The 22,194-nt window shown below is 42.6% G+C and overlaps 1 protein-coding gene across 5 annotated transcripts in view; it reads left to right on the plus strand.

The window, feature by feature from the left end:
* The window catches only part of LOC120026392 (F-BAR domain only protein 2-like), a 90,568-nt gene that overhangs the window by 687 nt on the left and 67,687 nt on the right, over nt 1-22,194 (plus strand). The window lies entirely within an intron of this gene.

Genomic DNA, 22,194 nt, shown 5'->3' on the forward strand with positions numbered 1-22,194 from the left:
CGATGGGTGACAGGGTTTTCAGTTGTGTGGCTCCTCCGCAAAGGAACGCAGTTACTGTCGGGGCTGCTATCTCTGGCCTCGTTGAAAGCACAGCCTGTGGCACAGCTAAAGACTGAGTTGTTCAGAAACACTTTTAAGGACATATGCTAATTATGTTCTCTGTCCACCAGATTTTGTTGTCTGCTCTTGTTTTTTTGGTATTGTTTTTATTATTAGAATATTTGTTTTTTTCTTCAGCACTTTGAGTGTGAGAAGCGCTTTTCAAATTAAATGTAGTATTATTATTATGTAGACATTTTACTATAACAATGTTGCAGTTTACGTTACTGTAGAATGTCAGAACAATCCGAATGCATTCTCTCTTAGTGATCGGTTCTTTGTTACTGAACCTAGTTCCACTTAATCGATTATGTCATATGAAGGCCTTTCCCATAATGTTATTTTGCATGTCAAGTGACATGGTTTAATAGTCCCTTGTTAAAATGTAACCGCAGTCTAAATGTTACTGAATTACTAATTTACTCCCACTTTCTAGGCTTACTAGATAAGTAGTTGAAAGGATAGGCCTACTTTCCTTTACTACAAAGCTATCTCTTTAAAGATATTATGATATACAAGTGTGTAAATTCAGTCTCTGGGTATTCTATTTTACACCATGGGTCAACCATTTGCCGGACAACATGTGGATTCAAGATTTTAAGTGAACTACTATTAGGTATTATAATGACTGCTTAACCCTAGGTGTGGGTGGATATGCTGCAGCCACCTGCTGCTTTATTGACAGACTAGTCTTTATTACAATGGACTTTGACAGGTTTTGTTTCATGCCCAATTTACATCACATACATATACAGTAGGCCTACCATAACATGACATTTCCCTGACTGAAGGACACAGACAGAAAAGCAGACAGATGGATGGACAGACAGTGCATGTCAGCAGGTAGCCTAGTTGAGTGTTGGACTAGTAACCGAAAGGTTGCAAGATCGAATCCCCGAGCTGACAAGGTAAAAATCTGTCGTTCTGCCCCTGAACAAGGCAGTTAACCCACTGTTCCTAGGCCGTCATTGAAAATAAGAATTTGTTCTTAACTGACTTGCCTAGTTAAATAAAGGTAAAATGAAAAGAAATGTCATGGTGTAATCACAGGTGGTTGTTCTTGCATTCCACAGATGTTATCTTGAGAGTATACGGAAGTGTCAGCCATGTCAGGCCAGTGTTGATGCCCTCTGTTATGTTTCATAACAATCATAACAGTCAGTCAGCTGGACTAACCAGACCCCGACATGAGGTCCAGCTGAGTTGGAACTGTACAGTGGAGAGGAAGGAGGCCCAAAGTATGGGATACAGCACTGTGATTAGTCTGTGGTACAGCACTGTGATTAGTCTGTGGTACAGCGCTGTGATTAGTCTGTGGTACAGCGCTGTGATTGGTCTGTGGTACAGCGCTGTGATTGGTCTGTGGTACAGCGCTGTGATTGGTCTGTGGTACAGCGCTGTGATTGGTCTGTGGTACAGCGCTGTGATTGGTCTGTGGTACAGCGCTGTGATTGGTCTGTGGTACAGCGCTGTGATTGGTCTGTGGTACAGCGCTGTGATTGGTCTGTGGTACAGCGCTGTGATTGGTCTGTGGTACAGCGCTGTGATTGGTCTGTGGTACAATGCTGTGATTGGTCTGTGGTACAGCGCTGTGATTGGTCTGTGGTACACTAGGCTATGACTGTAGTTGATCACTATCAATAAGGCTTAATTCATGACAATAGAACTAGGCCTAATCTTGATGAAGGTAATGTAGACACACACCACTGACTTCATGAAGACCTTTTAAATATATTTGTTTATGTATTAGAGGAACCGGTATATGATACAAGGAAATTATTTTCAGAGAGAAGAGCACAAGGTGTATTTTTACTTTGCCAAGTCACAATACATGGACAGGAAGGAGGAGGATTTCTAACTGTTATTAGCTTAATGTGTAATAGCCTACTACACTGACTGTAGGCTACACAACTGATTGATCACTATCAAGTTTCTGAAGACAGTTGCCCTTATCTTGATGTAGATAAAAAAATATATATATTTAGGCTAAATAAATGCCACTGACTTGTTGAAGACCTTTTTTGAAATATATTTGTACTGGACTAGGGAAACCGGACTACTGGACTAGGGAAACCGGTATATGATCGGAGGAAATGAAGTGAAGACAGAAAAGCACAAGGTTTTTACTCTGACACATCACAATGTCTGGTCACACAATCAAAATAAGTCCAACCTTGATCTCTTCAGAAAACACTAGGCTTAAGCTTGAATGTCTGTGTGTTCTGGTTAGTTTGATTTGTTTACTCTTGAAAGGCTGAAGGTCACGGATGTCTACTATATAATTTAGCCACAGCTAGCCAGTAAAATATAGGGCCTTTTTACCTAGTTTACTGAAATAAGCTCTGTGTCCAGAGAAACACCTCTGTTAGATAGTATTTAAAAAAATTCTGACTGACTATGCGCATTAATAGCTAGGCTATAGTGCCTACCTCTTGTATAGTTCATCTAATTTAATTGGGTAAGAGTGGTATCATTGCAAAGCTTGAGCCATCTAAGGAAAAGGGGAGAGGTGATGTGGTGCATGTACTGTATCTTGAAGGCTGAGAGAGACTGAGAGCCCTGCTATCCTCTCATCTCTCAACCTATCCTGTGTGCTTAGATACAAGCCCCAAGATATCAGCTGTGTGGTTAAGATGCAGGACACACACACACTCTCACATACACATTTGACTGAATTTCAAATGTGAACACGGCAGCATCTCTTCCCTCAGCTAAATGGTAACGTAGATCTGTCATGATACAACAGGATGCGTGAGATAATTAGTTCTAGAATTTTGCAAAGCCCATATACTCTTCATTCCAGTCACATGTATCTACCCAGAACTTAATTGAGCATCTGACCAATTACACAATACTTTAGTTTTGGGTTAACCTATATTACCCTCAGCTGAACAAACAAGTGTTTTAGGAATGTGTTGCATCACTTGCTGTGTCACTGCTATGCTTCCCCTTCAATGGATGTGTTACCCACACACAGCAGGGACCTGTGTTTTAAATACATCTGTTAGCTCTTTCTATTCTGATTTGTTATGTTTTCTCTATATTCTCAGAAGGTTGGGTTGAGAGAGCACTATAGTGTTGTGTGTAGGCAGGGCCTGTGTGTGTGGTGAACTGTCTGTCCCCCTCAGTGTTTCATGGGAAAATAAGATGGCAGTGTGATAAGCAAATAGAGCCAAGAAGGCCAGCATCCCGGAGTCGCCTCTTCACTGTTGACATTGAGACTGGTGTTTTGCGGCTACTATTTAATGAAGCTAGCTGCCAGTTGATAACTTGTGAGGCGTCTGTTTCTCAAACTAGACGCTCTAATGTACTTGTCCTCTTGCTCAGTTGTGCACCGGGGCCTCCCACTCATCTTTCTATTCTGGTTAGAGCCAGTTTGCGCTGTTCTGTGAAGGGAGTAGTACACAGCTTAGAACGAGATCTTCAGTTTCTTGGCAATTTCTCGCATGGAATAGCCTTCATTTCTCAGAACAAGAATAGACTGACGCGTTTCAGAAGAAAGGTATTTGTTTCTGGCCATTTTGAGCCTGTAATTGAACCCACAAATGCTGATGCTCCAGATACTCAACTAGTCTAAAGAAGGCCAGTTTTATTGCTTCTTTAATCAAATCAAATAAAAAAAGCCTCCTTCACTCATGCTGCCAAACACCCTCGTAAAACTGACTATCCTACCGATCCTTGACTTAGGCGATGTCATTTACAAAATAGCCTCCAACACTCTACTCAGACTGCATCCAATTTGCTATCACAGTGCCATCTGTTTTGTCACCAAAGCCCCATATACTACCCACCGACCTGTATGCTCTCGTTGGCTTGTCCTCGCTACGTATTCGTCGCCATACCCACTGGCTCCAGGTCATCTATAAGTCTTTGCTAGGTAAAGCGCCGCCTTAGCTCACTGGTCACCATAGCAACACCCACCCGTAGTACGCTCTCCAGCAGGTATATTTCACTGGTCGTCCCCAAAACCAACACCTCCTTTGGACACCTTTCCTTCCAGGTCTCTGCTGCCAATGACTGGAACGAATTTGAAAAAAATCACTGAAGTTGGAGATTTATATCTCCCTCTCTAACTTTAAGAAACAGCCGTCAGAGCAGCTTACTGATCGCTGCAGCTGTACACAGCCCATTTGTAAATAGCCCATCCAACCAACTACCTACCTCATCCCCATATTTTGTTTTTGTTTTTCTGCTCTTTTGCACACCAGTATTTCTACTTGCACATCCTCATCTGCACATAGTTGAAGTCGAGAGTTTACATACACTTAGGTTAGAGTCATTAAAACTCGTTTTTCAACCACTCCACAAATTTCTTGTTCACAAAATATATTTTTGGCAAGTCGGTTAGGACATCTACTTTGTGCATGAGACAAGTAATTTTTTCAACAATTGTTTACAGACAGATTATTTCACTTACAATACACTGTATCACAATTCCAGTGGGTCAGAAATTGATATACACTAAGTTGACCGTGCCTTTAAACAGCTTGGACAATTCCAGAAAATTATGTCAACGCTTTAGAAGCTTCTGTTAGGCTAATTGACATAATTTGATTCAATTGGAGGTGTACCTGTGGATGTACACTGCTCAAAAAAATAAAGGGAACACTTAAACAACACAATGTAACTCCAAGTCAATCACACTTCTGTGAAATCAAACTGTCCACTTAGGAAGCAACACTGATTGACAATAAATTTCACATGCTGTTGTGCAAATGGAATAGACAACAGGTGGAAATTATAGGCAATTAGCAAGACACCCCCAATAAAGGAGTGGTTCTGCAGGTGGTGACCACAGACCACTTCTCAGTTCCTATGCTTCCTGGCTGATGTTTTGGTCACTTTTGAATGCTGGCGGTGCTTTCACTCTAGTGGTAGCAAGAGACGGAGTCTACAACCCACACAAGTGGCTCAGGTAGTGCAGCTCATCCAGGATGGCACATCAATGCGAGCTGTGGCAAGAAGGTTTGCTGTGTCTGTCAGCGTAGTGTCCAGAGCATGGAGGCGCTACCAGGAGACAGGCCAGTACATCAGGAGACGTGGAGGAGGCCGTAGGAGGGCAACAACCCAGCAGCAGGACCGCTACCTCCGCCTTTGTGCAAGGAGGAGCACTGCCAGAGCCCTGGAAAATGACCTCCAGCAGGCCACAAATGTGCATGTCTGCTCAAACGGTCAGAAACAGACTCCATGAGGGTGGTATGAGGGCCCGACGTCCACAGGTGGGGGTTGTGCTTACAGCCCAACACCGTGCAGGACGTTTGGCATTTGCCAGAGAACACCAAGATTGGCAAATTCGCCACTGGCGCCCTGTGCTCTTCACAGATGAAAGCAGGTTCACACGCACATGTGACAGACGTGGCAGAGTCTGGAGACGACGTGGAGAACGTTCTGCTGCCTGCAACATCCTCCAGCATGACCGGTTTGGCGGTGGGTCAGTCATGGTGTGGGGTGGCATTTCTTTGGGGGGCCGCACAGCCCTCCATGTGCTCGCCAGAGGTAGCCTGACTGCCATTAGGTACCGAGATGAGATCCTCAGACCCCTTGTGAGACCATATGCTGGTGCGGTTGGTCCTGGGTTCCTCCTAATGCAAGACAATGCTAGACCTCATGTGGCTGGAGTGTGTCAGCAGTTCCTGCAAGAGGAAGGCATTGATCAATCAATCAATTTTATTTTATATAGCCCTTCGTACATCAGCTAATATCTCGAAGTGCTGTACAGAAACCCAGCCTAAAACCCCAAACAGCTAGTAATGCAGGTGTAGAAGCACGGTGGCTAGGAAAAACTCCCTAGAAAGGCCAAAACCTAGGAAGAAACCTAGAGAGGAACCAGATTATGAGGGGTGGCCAGTCCTCTTCTGGCTGTGCCGGGTGGAGATTATAACAAAACTATGCCAAGATGTTCAAAAATGTTCATAAGTGACAAGCATGGTCAAATAATAATCATGAATAATTTTCAGTTGGCTTTTCATAGCTGATCATTAAGAGTTGAAAAACAACAGGTCTGGGACAGGACTGGATGCTATGGACTGGCCCGCCCGTTCCCCAGACCTAAATCCAATTGAGCACATCTGGGACATCATGTCTCGCTCCATCCACCAACGCCACGTTGCACCACAGACTGTCCAGGAGTTGGCGGATGCTTTAGTCCAGGTCTGGGAGGAGATCCCTCAGGAGACCATCCGCCACCTCATCAGGAGCACGCCCAGGCGTTGTAGGGAGGTCATACAGGCACGTGGAGGTCACACACACACTACTGAGCCTCATTTTGACTTGTTTTAAGGACATTACATCAAAGTTGGATCAGCCTGTAGTGTGGTTTTCCACTTTAATTTTGAGTGTGACTCCAAATCCAGACCTCCATGGGTTGATAAATTTGATTTCCATTGATACTTTTTGTGTGATTTTGTTGTCAGCACATTCAACTATGTAAAGAAAAAAGTATTTAATAAGAATATTTCATTCATTCAGATCTAGGATGTGTTATTTTAGTGTTCCCTTTATTTTTTTGAGCAGTGTATTTAAAGGCCTACCTTCAAACTCAGTGCCTTTTTGCTTGACATCATGGGAAAATCAAAAGAAATCAGCCAAGACCTCAGGAAAAAAAATTGTAGACCTCCACAAGTCTGGTTCATCATTTGGGGGCAATTTCCAAACGCCTGAAGGTACCACGTTCATCTTTACAAACAATAGTATGCAAGTATAAACACCATGGGACCACGCAGCCGTCATACCGTTCAGGAAGGAGACGCCTTCTGTCTCCTAGAGATGAACGTACTTTGGTGCGAAAAGTGCAAATCCATCCCAGAACAGCAGCAAAGGACCATGTGAAGATGCTGTAGGAAACAGGTACAAAAGTATCTATATCCACAGTAAAACGAGTCCTATATTGACATAACCTGAAAGACCGCTCAGCAACGAAGAAGCCACTGCTCCAAAACCGCCATTAAAAAGCCAGACTACGGTTTGAACTGCACTTGGGGACAAAGATCGTACTTTTTGGAGAAATGTCCTCTGGTCTGATGAAACAAAAGTAGAACTGTTTGGCCATCATGACCATCGTTATGTTTGGAGGAAAAAGGGGTAGGCTTGCAAGCTGAGGTGGGTGGGTGGGTGGGCAGCATCATGTTGTGGGGGTGCAATGCTGCAGGAGGGACTGGTGGACTTCACAAAATAGATGTCATTATGAGGAGGAAAATGATGTTGATATATTGAAGCAACATCTCAAGACATCAGTCAGGAAGTTAAAGCTTGGTTGCAAATGGGTCTTCCAAATGGACAATGACCCCAAGCTTGCTTCCAAAGTTGTGGCAAAATGTCTGAGACAACAAAGTCAAGGTGTTGGAGTGGCCATCACAAACCCCTGACCTCAATCCAAAAGATAATTTGTGGGCAGAACTGAAAAAACATGTGCGAGGAGGCCAACAAACCTGAGGAATGGGCCAAAATTCACCCAACTTATTGTGGGAAGCTTGTGGAAGGCTACCCAAAACGTTTGACCCAAGTTAAACAATTGAAAGGCAATGCTACCAAATACTAATTGAGTGTATGTAAACTTCTGACCCACTGGGAATGTGATGAAAGAAATAAAAGCTGAAATAAATCATTCTGACATTTCACATTTTTTAAATATAGTGGTGATCCTAACTGACCTAAAACAGAGAGATTTTACTAGGATGAAATGTCAGGAAAAACTTAGTTTAAATTTATTTGGCTAAGGTGTATGTAAACGTCCGACATCAAATGTATATCACTCCAGTGTAGATTGCCTAATTGTAATTACTTCGCCACTATTTGCCTATTTATTGCCTTACCTCCTTCACTTGCACACACTGTATACAGATTGTTCTATTGTGTTATTGACTGTACGTTTGTTTATCCCATGTGTAACTCTGTTTTTGCCGCACTGCTTTGCTTTAACTTGGCCAGGTCGCAGTTTTAAATGAGAGCTTGTTCTCAACTGGCCTACCAGGTTAAATAAAAAAAGAAATACAAATATTGGTCACATACACATGGTTAGCAGATGTTAATGTGAGTGTAGCGAAATGCTTGTGCTTCTAGTTCCGAGAGTGCAGTAATATCTAACAAGTAATCTAACAATTTCACAACTACCTTATACACACACAAGTGTAAAGGGATGAATAAGAATATGTACATATAAATAAATGGATGAGTGATGGCCGTGCAGCATAGGAAAGATGCAGTAGATGGAATAGAGTACAGTATATACATATGAGATGAGTAATGTAGGGTATGTAAGCATTATATAAAGTGACATTGTTTAAAGTGACTAGTGATACATTTATTGCATCCAATTATTAAAGTGGCTAGAGATTTGAGTCAGTATGTTGGCAGCAGCCACTCAATGTTAGTGATGGCTGTTTAACAGTCTGATGGCCTTGAGATAGAAGCTGTATTTCAGTCTCTTGGTTCAGCTTTGATGCACCTGTACTGACCTCACCTTCTGGATGATAGCGTAGTGAACAAGCAGTGGCTTGGGTGGTTGTTGTCCTTGATAATCTTTTTGGCCTTCCTGTGACATTGGGTGATGTAGGTGTCCTGGAGGGCAGGTAGTTTGCCCCCGGTGATGCGTTGTGCAGACCTCACTACCCTATGGAGAACCCTGCGGTTGTGGGTGGAGCAGTTGCCGTACCTGGCGGCGATACAGCCTGACAGGATGCTCTCAATTGTGCATCTGTAAAAGTTTGTGAGTGTTTTCGGTGACAAGCCAAATTTCTTCAGTCTCCTGAGGTCCAAGAGGCGCTGTTGCGCCATCTTCACCACGCTGTCTGTGTGGGTGGACCATTTTAGTTTGTCCGTGATGTGTATGCCGAGGAACTTAACTTTCCACCTTCTTCACTACTGTCCCGTCGATGTGGCTAGGGGGTGCTCCCTCTGCTGTTTCCTGAAGTCCACGATCATCTCCTTTGTTTTGTTGACATTGAGCGTGAGGTTATTTTCCTGACACCACACTTCGAGGGCCCTCACCTTCTCCATGTAGGCCGTCGAGTCGTTGCTGGTAATCAAGCCTACCACTGTAGTGTCGTCTGCAGACTTGATGATTAAATTGGAGGTGTGCATGGCCACGCAGTCATGGGTGAACAGGGAGTACAGGAGAGGGCTGAGAACGCACCCTTGTGGGGCCCCAGTTTTGATGATCAGTGGGGTGGAGATGTTGTTTCCTACCCTCACCACCTGGGGGCGGCCCGTCAAAGTCCAGGACCCAGTTGCACAGGGCGGGTTTGAGACTCAGGGTCTCGAGCTTAATGACAAGTTTGGAGGGTACTATGGTGTTAAATGCTGAGCTGTAGTCAATGAACAGCATTCTTACATAGGTATTCCTCTTGGCCAGATGGGATATGGCAGTGTGATTGCGATTGCGTCGTCTGTGGACCTATTGGGGCGGTAGGCAAATTGGAGTGGGTCTAGGGTATCAGGTAGTGTGGAGGTGATACGATCCTTGAGTAGTCTCTCAAATCACTTCATGATAACAGAAGTGGGTGATAGTCATTTAGCTCAGTTACCTTAGCTTTCTTGAGGACAGGAACAATGGTGGCCCTCTTGAAGCATGTCGGCACACCAGACTGGGACAGGGATTGATTGAATATCTAAATACACCAGCCAGCTGGTCTGCGCATGCTCTGAGAACGCAGCTTGCGATGCTGTCTGGGCCAGCAGCCTTGCGAGGGTTAACACGTTTTAAATGTTTTACTCACGTTGTCCACGGTGAAGGAGAGCCCACAGGTTTTGGTAGCGCGCCGTGTCAGTGGCACTGTATTGTCCTCAAAGCGAGCAAAGAAGTTGTTTAATTTGTCTGGGAGCAAGACGTCAGTGTCTGCGACGGGGCTGGTTTTCTTGTAATCCGTGATTGACTGTAGATTGACATGCTGCTATCAATCCATGGTTTCTGGTTAGGGAAGGTTTTAATAGTCACCGTGGGTACAACATCAACGATGCACTTGCTAATAAACTCGCTCACCGAGTCAGCGTATACATGAATGTTGTTGTCTGAGGATATTCGGAACATGTCCCAGTCCACGTGATCAACGCAATCTTGAAGCGTGGAATCCGATTGGTCTGACCAGCATTGAACAGACCTGAGCACGGGCATTTCCTGTTTTAGTTTCTGTCTATAGCCTTGGAGCAACAAAATGGAGTCGTGGTCAGATTTGCCAAAAGGAGGGCGGGGGAGGGCTTTGCATGCGTCACGGAAGTTAGAGTAGCAATGATTCAGAATGCTGCCAGCTCGAGTCGCGCATTCGATATACTGATAAAATTTAGGGAGCCTTGTTTTCAGATTAGGTTTGTTAAAATCCCCAGCTACAATAAATGCAGCTTCAGGATATATGTTTCCAGTTTACATGGAGTCCAGTGAAGTTCTTTCAGGGCCGTCGAGGTATCTGCTTGGGTGGGGGGGATATAGACGGCTGTGATTATAAGCGAAGAGAATTCTCTTGGTAGATAATGCGGTCGGCATTTGATTGTAAGGAATTCTAGGTCAGGTGAACAAAAGGACTTGAGTTCCTGTATGTTATGATTGCACCACGAGTCGTTAATCATGAGGCATACACCCCCGCCCTTCTTCTTACCAGAGAGATGTTTGTTTCTGTCAGCGCGATGCGTGAAGAAACCGGGTGGCTGTACCGATTCTGATAACATATCCCGAGTGAGCCATGTTTCCATGAAACAGAGAATGTAACAATCTGATGACTCTCTGGAAGGCAACCCTTGCTCGAATTTCGTCTACCTTGTTTTTTTTTTTTTTTATAAATTTTATCCCCTTTTCTCCCCAATTTTCGTGGTATCCAATCGCTAGTAATTACTATCTTGTCTCATCGCTACAACTCCCGTACGGGCTCGGGAGAGACGAAGGTCGAAAGCCATGCGTCCTCCGAAGCACAACCCAACCAAGCCGCACTGCTTCTTTAACACAGCGCGCCTCCAACCCGGAAGCCAGCCGCACCAATGTGTCGGAGGAAACACCGTGCACCTGGCCCCCTTGGTTAGCACGCACTGCGCCCGGCCCGCCACAGGAGTCGCTGGAGCGCGATGAGACAAGGATATCCCTACCGGCCAAACCCACCCTAACCCGGACGACGCTAGCCCAATTGTGCGTCGCCCCACGGACCTCCCGGTCGCGGCCGGCTGCGACAGAGCCTGGGCGCGAACCCAGAGACTCTGGTGGCGCAGTTAGCACTGCGATGCAGTGCCCTAGACCACTGCGCCACCCGGGAGGCCCCCTAATTTCGTCTACCTTGTTGTCAAGAGACTGGACATTGGCGAGTAGTATACTCGTGAGCGACGTGCCCATCTACGGAGCCTGACCAGAAGACCACTCCGTCTGCCCCTTCTGTGGCGCCGTTGTTTTGGGTTGCCTACCGGGATCAGATCCATTGTCCTGGGTGGTGGTCTGAACAGAGGATCCGCTTCGGGAAAGTCGTATTCCTGGTCGTAATTTTGGTAAGTTGACGTTGCTCTTATATCCAATAGTTCTTCCCGACTGTATGTAATAAGACTTAAGATTTCCTGGGGTAACAATGTAAGAAATAAATAAACTAAATACTGCATAGTTTCTTCACGCGAAGTGAGGCGACCATCTCTGTCGGCGGCAACAGTTTTCAGCTGTGCTAACATAATTGCAAAAGGGTTTTCTAATGATCAATTATCCTTTTAAAACGATAAACTTGGATTAGCTAACACAACGTGCCATTGGAACACCAGAGTGATGGTTGCTGATAATGGGCCTCTGTACTAGAGGTCGACCGATTATGAATTTTTTAAATGCCGATACCGATTATTGGAGGACAAAAAAAGCCGATACCGATTTTAATCGGGCGATTTATAAAAAAAAAAAGAAAAAAAAAAGATATATATATATCATACACACACACACATTTTTGTAATAATGACAATTGCAACAATACTGAATGAACACTTTTATTTTAACTTAATATAATACATAAATACACACACGCACACAGCTCTGAAGTGACAATGATACTGAAGAGTCTGCTTAGGAGACAAACTCTATTTTTATTCAAACAGTTGAGAGTAAGTTACCTGTGATGAATGTTGAAAACAAAAACTTTAATTTCTATATGCAGGAAATCCTATTTTAATAATGGGCATGGTAAGAATTGACAACCAAAGTCCGAGTCATAATTCCCATGACACCTAGCAAAATCTGAAAAGCGGTTCCTTCATTTATTCCATAGGATATTTTTAGATTTACTTAAAATAAGGTCTATGTTTCGTGTATGCTTACATCACCGTGCCAATTTTATATCTGTGTAGATATCCATAGGACAAGGTAACTCTGATCAATATTGGCTAAATATAAGCGAAGATAAAAAAAATTGTAGAGTGGATTTATGAAAATATGTTGACAAACGTTACCTTATCCTAGTGAGATTTACACGGGTATCAAAACATCGAGGCGGTTTAAGCCTGCACGAAACACAGACCTTTATTTGAAGTAGATCAAGACATTCTCTATGGAAGACATGAACGGTAAAATAACGAAGGAACCCCTTTCAAATTCAGCCGCAAGTTATTACAGGAATTATAACGCGTCGACTATTTCTCTCTAAACCATATACTTTTGACCAATCAGGAAACTATCACCTCGAAAACAAAACGTTTATTCCGTTCCGTATTTTATCTAACGGGTGGCATCCATAAGTCTAAATATTCCTGTTACATTGCACAACCTTCAATGTTGTCATAATTACGTAAAATTCTGGCAAATTAGTTCGCAAAGAGCCAGACGGCCCAAACTGTTGCATATACCCTGACTCTGCGTGCAATGAACGCAAGAGAAATGACACAATTTCACCTGGTTAATATTGCCTGCTAACCTGGATTTCTTTTAGCTAAATATGCAGGTTTAAAAATATATACTTGTGTATTGATTTTAAGAAAGGCATTGATGTTTATGGTTAAGTATACATTGGAGCAATGACAGTCATTGATTGATTGTTTTTTATAAGATAAGTTTAATGCTAGCTAGCAACTTACCTTAGCTTACTGCATTCACTAACAGGCAGGCTCCTCGTGGAGTGCAATGTAATCAGGTGTTAGAGCATTGGACTAGTTAACTGTAAGGTTGCAAGATTGGATCCCCCGAGCTGACAAGGTTAAAAATCTGTCGTTCGAGGCAGAACGTTCCTAGGCCGTCATTGACTGACTTGCCTAGTTAAATAAAGATGAAATAAAGGTGTAAAAAAAAAAAAAAAAAAAAAAAAAATTGGCGTACAAAAATAACGATTTCCGATTTGTTATGAAAACTTGAAATCGGCCCCGATTAATCGGCCATTCCCATTAATCGGTCGACCTCTACTCTGTACGCCTATGTAGATATTCCATTTAAAAAAATCAGCTGTTTCCAGTTACAATAGTCATTTACAACATTAACAATGTCTACACTGTATTTCTGATCAATTTAATGTTATTTTAATGGATAAAAAATATGCTTTTCTTTCAAAAACAATGATATTTCTAAGTGACCCCAAAGTTTTGAACGGTAATGTAAATGCAACATGCGTTAACAGAGTTACAGTTCATATAAGGAAATCAGTCAATTGAAATTAATTCATTAGGCCCTAATCTATGGATTTCACATGACTGGGAATACAGATATGCATCTGTTGGTCACAGATACCTTAAAAAAAAAAAGTAGGAACGTGGATCAGAAAACCAGTCAGTATCTGGTGTGACCACCATTTGCCTCATGCAGCTCGACACATCTCCTTCGCATAGAGTTGATCAGACTGTTGATTGTGGCCTGTGGAATGTTGTCCCATTTACTCCAATGGCTGTGCGAAGTTGCTGGATATTGATGTGAACTGGAACACACATGTCGAACACGTCGATCCAGAGCATCCCAAACATGCTCAATGGGTGACATGTCTGGGAAGTATGCAGGCCATGGAAGAACTGGGACATTTTCAGCTTCCAGGAATTGTGTACAGATCCTTGCGACATGGGGTGATGGCGGCGGATGAATGGTCCTCAGGACCTCGTCACGGTATGTCTGTGCATTCAAATTGCAATTGATAAAATGCAATTGTGTTCGTTGTCCGTAGCTTATGCCTGCCCATACCTAAACCCCACCACCACCATGGGGCACTCTGTTCACGACATTGAAGTTCTCTAAAATGAGGTTGGAGGTGGCTTATGGTAGAGAAATTAACATTCAATTCTCTCGCAACCGCTCTGGTGGACATTCCTGCAGTCAGCATGCCAATTGCACGCTCCCTCAACTTGAGACATATGTCTCTTGTGTTGAGACAAAACTGCACATTTTAGTGGCCTTTTATTGTCCTCAGCATAAGCTGCACCTGTGTAAGGATCATGCTGTTTAATCAGGTTTTTGATAATGCCACACCTGTCAGGTGGATGGATATCTTGGCAAAGAAGAAATGCTCACAAACAGGGATGTATACACATTTGTGGCCAAAACTTGAGAGAAATAAGCTCTGTGTGTGTCTGGAAAATTTCTGGGATCTTTTATTTCAGCTCGTGAAACATGGGACAAATACTATAAGTGTTGCTTTTTATATTTTTGTTCAGTGTATTAGACCACACACAAGACCTAGCTACAGTACCATAGCCTCTACCCTCTCCCTCCCTGTAAAGAGCCACTGTCCAAATAATAATGGCTGCCTTTGTTTGTCCTGCCTTTTATTTGTTCTCCTCCACTGAGCATGGGCTATGTGGTCATCACAAAATATCATGGCAGGCATTGGATAGGATAGCTCCTCTCTCTCCATGCTACTGTATTCAACACATGACAAATAATATGTGATTTAATCTCTAACTCTGTAGAAAGGAATAGCATGTTTTTGTTTTGGGTTGTTGCCATGAGGTTGAGTTGTGAGGTCAACCGACATGGGGTCTAGCCATGTGAGGAGAGCTGGATCAATCTCTTCACTCTCCCCTGGATTCTGTGGTTGGGAGGTTTAGGTCAACATTGAGTTGGGTAACTTGGGTTACATGGGAAAGGCTACTTTCAGAGTTGAGTCAATTGATATTTTACCTCATAAATAAGGTCAATAACTAGGCAGAGTTTCTACTGGTCACATTGTTAGGGAAGCTCCTGGCCCTAGACAATTGTATCTGGGAGCACCTTGGAAAATCAACTATTCCTCTATTGACAGAATGCTTGATTATGAAGGGGGTGTTGTGGAGACGGTGATAAAATATTTAAGCCTGGAATGGTAGGAGCTACATGATCATGTTGTGAATAGCGTACAGCGAGGAGGAGGCCTCACCCATAGACCAGCCTTCTGTTTCAGACAGGGGGGTTAGCTTAGTTTGTTCACAATGCCTGGAGGAGAAGGGGAGATGTCCTGTTTGTGTAGTGTGGCTAGATGGTAGTTGTACTTGCCATGATTATTGTATACGCGTAATAATATGTTAATATGCCTCGCAGACATTCTGTAATCACACGACCATCGGCAGGCAGACATTCTGATGGTGTTATAAAGGCGTCTTGGTTTACACATGTTGTGAAGAGAGCCGAAGTTGTAAAACAATTTGTATGTTGATGTAGTGCCCATCCCTTTCGAATGTTTAAACCTCTGTGTTGAGAAGTCGTGTTTTTACTGCTGTCCCAGACAAGTTTTTGTTGTTGTTTACTCAACGCTTGTTTCTGACCGGGTTAAAGACTCAATCTGAGGGCTTCTGATCTCATCTTTGAGCAGTCCCAGATGTTTTCAAACAGGTTTGATTTTATTGACACAATCTGCAATGCTCTTGTGTGAGATGTGCAATGACAAGTTTTCAGAACGTGATCAGCAATAGCCAATGAGAGCTGGCCAGAGAAGAAGCCAGTGAGATGCTGACGTTGTACCACATCACCCAGAATGTGTAGACTCTGGAGCAGGAGCTATGACTACTACTAGTATGTGTATTGTACTTGCCTTTAACCAAAGTGTCAAATCGTTACAGCTCTGAAGCAATGTTATTCAATTCAAAACGTTGGCTAGATCTTTCAACTCTGTATGGCAAGTGTGAATGTGTTACTGAACCTTTGTGAGGCTGCTTTGAGCCACAGCTCGTAGCTACGTTAAATCGTATCATTGTTTTGGTGAGACAGCGTGGTATAGAGAATCCTCACGACCAAGTGAAGAATCTTGTAGTGTGTGACACGTCTCTGCCAGATGGTTAGCGTGCGCAACACTATGTTGGCAACACAAAACAACTACAGGTAAGACAGTTGTTCAATGTGAGAGGCTCAGTGATGTTAGGATTTTGAAAGTCCTGTAGTGTACACTGGGCTTTTCTGGCACCACAGAAACGGACCCTGGGCTTGTTCTAACGTGAGCACCTGCGAATCTAAGGCCATGATTGTGCTTCTGTTGTGGGAGTGGTAGCGAAGCAGCCTTTAATTTGCATGAAATTAACATATATTAATATGAGCAATTCCATGTTAACAGATTTACACTTTGACTTAGCTTTTTCACTTTAAAATGTATACCAGACAAAAGCCATTGACTTCATATAGGGCTGTCTCCTACGTAAAAAATTATTGGTCAACCGAAACCAAACAATCGATCAGTTAACTAATTGCGGTCAGCCCTAATTTCAAAGTTTAACTCTATGCTCAAGAACTACTTTTAACAATTTCCACAGAAAAATGTACTATAACTAATTTTGTGGAAGAACTGTGCAGATGCAAACTTTGGAAATGAAATTACGGCAAAATTTCTCACGTTTTTATGTGACCACATTTTCCCAAAACTCTTATCAGCTCTGAATTAAGATTGAAAGATGTCTTTAAAAGAACGGGGTGTCAGCTGTGACATGGCACCTTGAGTTAGAAAACAATCTGTTTTGGTTGTTAAACTAGGCCTGCACTAAGTGAAGTGGATTTACACCCTGTAACGGAATTACATCATGGGTCCGTTATCTGTACAACACAGAAGTTTGGACATCACATTGCAGCACAATAGAGTGCAGTACAATACAGCACAATATACTGTACTATACTATATTTTTCTTTACTGGACTGTACTCTTATGTGCTCTGCATACTGTACTGTGCTATCCAAACTTGTAAAACATGTGTTTATGATGGGTTCAGATTTGGTCCCGGCCGGTCCATCTGTAGGCATTAACATCAAGGGTGGACTGACCAAATTTCAATTACTTTTCAACGTCCATGGATGTCGGGTGTTGGTCGGTGCTCAGTGGGTGAGGATGCTGGTTAAAATTAATTGGAAAGAGGAGGCTCATGGGTTGGTGTCAGTAAGAACTGGGAGAGGCTGTCCAGACTCTTCTGTTTTAAGACAGAAAGAGGGGAAAACATTTTATGAGCTGAACACTATGCCAGTGGAAGGGAAGACAGTAGCAGGTGACCCAACTGGTTTGTGACTTATGATTTCCCATTGTAGCCAATTCAGTTGCAGTAATTCCGTAACTGATTTGGTAACGTAATTACGAGTTTTAATTACGTAATTCATAAACAGTAATATCATTATAACTAATTGGTAGGTCTACCATTACTTGTTACTTCTGTGAACTTTCAATATCCTCACGAGGGAGAGAAATTTGAAAATATCTTCAAGATATGTGGTGTTTAGGTAACAGAAAGGTAAACTATTTCTTCAAAACTAAATATGTGTTGATATTAGTTGACATGGGTCTTTACGTCAACATTATTTTGTTGTGATGCATTTCAGATACCGTAAGACTTTCATGTAGATGTTTTCTAATTTCCTAAAAATAAAGCCTAATAGCTTTCATTTTAAACCCAATTTGACGTGCTCCTAATGAACCTCACATGTTGGTGCTCATGGGTCCTTTTTAAAAAGTGTATTTTTTCCATTTCTCCCCAATTTCATTATATCCAATTCTCTTGTCGGACTCGGGAGAGGAGAAGGTTGAGCGCCATGCATCCTCCAAAACATGACCTGCCAAGTTTCACTGCTTCTTGACACACTGCTTGCTTAGCCAGCTGCACCAATGTGTCGGAGGAAACACCGTCCAACTGACAACCAAGTCAGCTTGCAGGTGCCCGGCCCGCCACAAGGAGTCACTACGATGAGACAAGGAAATCCCGGCCGGCCAAACCCTCCCCTAACCTGGACGATGCTGGGTCAATTGAGTTTCAGGTGGCATTCTATCCCTGCTCTTCCACAGAGAAAGTTATGCATTTTCGTTGTTTGAACAAGGGCTTAGTGCATTTTGTACAGACAAGGATGTTTTTCCGTATCTTTCACTTGGCCAGTGTGGGACTGTCCACCTGGGTTTCAAGTACCGTTTGCCAACTGCTCTAAGGCTTCTTTTGGGTTCGTCACTGAATCAGTTTCCACTACTGAAGAATCTCTGCTCTGATATTATCTGATCTAAATGTACACAAAAACAAGAGAATGCTCCTGGCCAAGCTTACGAATCAAATCATGAAATTTGGATGAAGATTCATCTTCTGTTCTGCTGGCTAATATGCTCATTAGTCTGGTTGCTATTGCTAATTTTTTGTTATATTCTAGTTTGTCTGAGTTTCAAAGCTACCCTTTTCTGGCCCGGGGCTATAGTTCTGCTCTATGCACAGCAATTTCCTGTTTTCCTTTGTTTTCACTTGTCAAATCCATTTTAATCGCCATTGTGTACATTTCATGCTTGGCTCAAATGGGAAAATTGATGCTATTTCCCATAAATCAAATTTAGCATCATTTGTTCGACCTAAAGCAAACGGAACAATTAGCACAATGTTAGTGTTGCTCAGACAGATAATTGCTAAGACCAGAGAGAAAAGCCACAGGCCACCTCTTGTTAACTAAAGCACGTTTTGTGACTGAAATTAGTGTGAATTCATGATCATCAGAGTTCAGTTCTGTACTGTCTCTCTCACAAGGCATTGCCAAACCACAGTACCACCAGGTTTGGTACATGCGTACGCATGCACACACGTAGCAGGTAGAGAAAGGGTATACTGTAGCGTTATTGCAGTAGGAAGGAAAGTGGAATAGACAAGTTCTAATCCCATCCATTTACATAAGCAGCAATTCAGCCATAAAGTAGTAACTTCCACAGGATATGGAAAGTTGTCGTCTTATTGCTGACTACATGTGGTTATATTGGCATAGAATGGCCTCTTTTCACAGGACTTGGAGCAGCGTGGTGGTTGTTCCTCCCAGCCTTCACAGTTAGATTTAGGATTCTGTCATAGACCTTAGTGGTGTGGGCGTAGGAGTGGTAGGACATTTGATACACTACCGTTCAAAAGTTTGGGGTCACTTAGTAATGTCCTTGTTTTCCGTGGAAACCTACATGAAATTAGTTGCAAAATGAATAGTAAATATAGTCAAGATGTTGACAAGGTTATAAATAATGATTTTTAATTGAAATATTAATTGTGTCCTTCAAACTTTGCTTTCGTCAAAGAATCCTCCATTTGCAGCAATTACAGCCTTGCAGACCTTTTGACATTCTAGTTGTCAATTTGTTGAGGTAATCTGAAGAGATTTCACCCCATGCTTCCTGAAGCACCTCCCACAAGTTGGATTGGCTTGATGGGTACTTCTTACGTACCATACGGTCAAGCTGCTCCCACAACAGGGTTGAGATTCGGTGACTGTGCTGGCCACTCCATTATAGACCGAATACCAGGTGACTACATCTTCCCTAAATAGCTCTTGCATAGTTTGTAAGTCGCTCTGGATAAGAGCGTCTGCTAAATGACTTAAATGTAAATGTAATGTAAATGTTTGGAGCTGTGCTTTGGTTCATTGTCCTGTTGTAGGAAGAAATTGGCTCCAATTAAGCGCCGTCCACAGGGTATGGCATGGCTTTGCAAAATGGAGTGATAGCCTTCCTTCTTCAAGATCCCTTGTACAAACCTCACACTTTACCACCATCACATTGCCTCCACCATGCTTGACAGATGGCGTCAGGCTCTCCTCCAGCATCTTCATTTTTTCTGCGTCTCACAAATGTTCTTCTTTGTGATCCGAACACCTCCAACTTAGATTTGTCCGTCCATAACACTTTTTTCCCAATCTTCCTCTGTCCAGTGTCTTTGTTCTTTTGGCCATCTTAATCTTTTCTTTTTATTGCCCAGTCTGAGAGATGGCTTTTTCTTTGCAACTCTGCCTAGAAGGCCAGCATCCCCGGAGTCACCTCTTCACTGTTGACGTTGAGACTGGTGTTTTGCGGGTACTATTTAATGAAGCTGCCAGTTGAGGACTTGTGAGGCATCGGTTTCTCAAACTAGACACTGTAATGTCCTCTTGCTCAGTTGTGCACCGGAGCCTCCCACTCTTCTATTCTGGTTAGAGCCAGTTTGCGCTGTTCTGGGAAGGGAGTAGTACACAGCGTTGTACCAGATCTTCAGTTTCTTGGCAATTTCTCGCATGGAATAGGTGTGTTGGGTCATTGTCCAGTTGAAAAACAAATGATAGTCCCACCCACTGCAAACCAGATGAGATGGCATATCGCTGCGGAATGCTGTGGTAACCATGCTGGTTAAGTGTGCCTTGAATTTGAAATAAATCACAGACCGTGTCACCAGCAAAGCACCCCAAGACCATCACAACTCCTCCTCCATGCTTCACGGTGGGAACCACACATGCGGAGATCATCCGATCACCTTCTCTGCGTCTTGCAAAGACACGGCGGTTGGAACCAAAAATATCAAATTTGGACTCATCAGACCAAAGGACAGATTTCCACCGGTCTAATGTCCATTGCTCATGTTTCTTGACCCAAGCAAGTTTCTTCTTATTGGTATCCTTAAGTAGTGGTTTCTTTGCAGCAATTCGGCCATGAAGGCCAGATTCACACCGTATCCTCTGAACAGTTGATGTTGAGATGTATCTGTTACTTGAATTCTGAAGCATTTATTTGGGTTGCAATTTCTGAGGCTGGTAACTCTAATGAACTCATCCTCTGCAGCAGAGGTAACTCTGGGTCTTCCTTACCTGTGGCAGTCCTCATGAGAGCTGGTTTCATCATAGAACTTGAGGGTTTTTGCGACTGCACTTGAAGAAACTTCCAGGTGACTACCTCATGAAGTTAGTTGAGAATGCCAAGCTGTCATCAAGGCAAAGGGTTTCTACTTTGAAGAATCTCAAATCTCAAATATATTTTGCTTTGTTTAACACTTTTTTTTTTTGGTTACTACATGATTCCATATGTATTATTTCAGGTATGTTTTCACTATTATTCTACAATGTAGAAAATAGTAAAAATAAAGAAAAACCCTTGAATGAGTAGGTGTGTGCAAACTCTTGACTGGTACTGTGTATTTCCACATTGAGGTTGGAATAATATTGTGAAAATTATGATAATGCCCTTTTAGTGTAAGAGTTGTTTTAAAAGACCACCTGAAATGTCAGTTTATTTTTTTGGGATGGAGTTTTGGCCTGCATGCTGACATCAACATATATTGGTTAATAGTTCAATAAGAGAGTTCCAAACCTCTGTCAACAACAGTTTTCTCCTCCCCACTCAGACCACTCCCAGACAGTCCTAGCTAAATTCTTTGCTAAGAAGCTATTTTTGTTTGTTTTTGACCATTTTAATTGAAAACAATCACAGTAAGGTACTTAAGACCTACAGAGAAGGTTCCAACATATTTGTTTGTTTCCAAGAAAAGACTTGATATAGTTTCTTGGCATCAACAAAAATGTAAATGTATTATACTCACAAAAGGCCCAGATTTGTCACATAGTTCCATGATGATGATGATTGACAAAGCAAGAATGATAAGAATGATTTCCAGTAAGGATAAACCAATACCAAAGCAATTGATGGCAAAAAAGTACATCTGACAAAGGTAAATCCAAAGGTATACTCCACAAATGAGAGGTATTAAACGGTTAAACTGTATCTGTGTCTTCTGTGTCTTCTAAGCAGGTTCCATTCACCTGTTCCAATCAAGAGTTCAACAGACACCATCTTGACTTTAAAGGAATAATCCACTCAAAAACTATCTTTTAGGATTTTTTTTCATTAGTCTACTGTTGATACAGTCCCAAAATTGGTTTGCATGACAACAATCAAGTTTTCAAGATGCACTTTCAAGAAGCAAAGTGTTGTACTGTTCCACATTTTTTGCTGACTGTAGCAGAGAAGCATATTAGCGCTCTACCTA

The sequence above is a fragment of the Salvelinus namaycush genome, chromosome 31, assembly GCF_016432855.1.
Source record: "Salvelinus namaycush isolate Seneca chromosome 31, SaNama_1.0, whole genome shotgun sequence".
Lineage (NCBI taxonomy): Eukaryota > Metazoa > Chordata > Actinopteri > Salmoniformes > Salmonidae > Salvelinus > Salvelinus namaycush.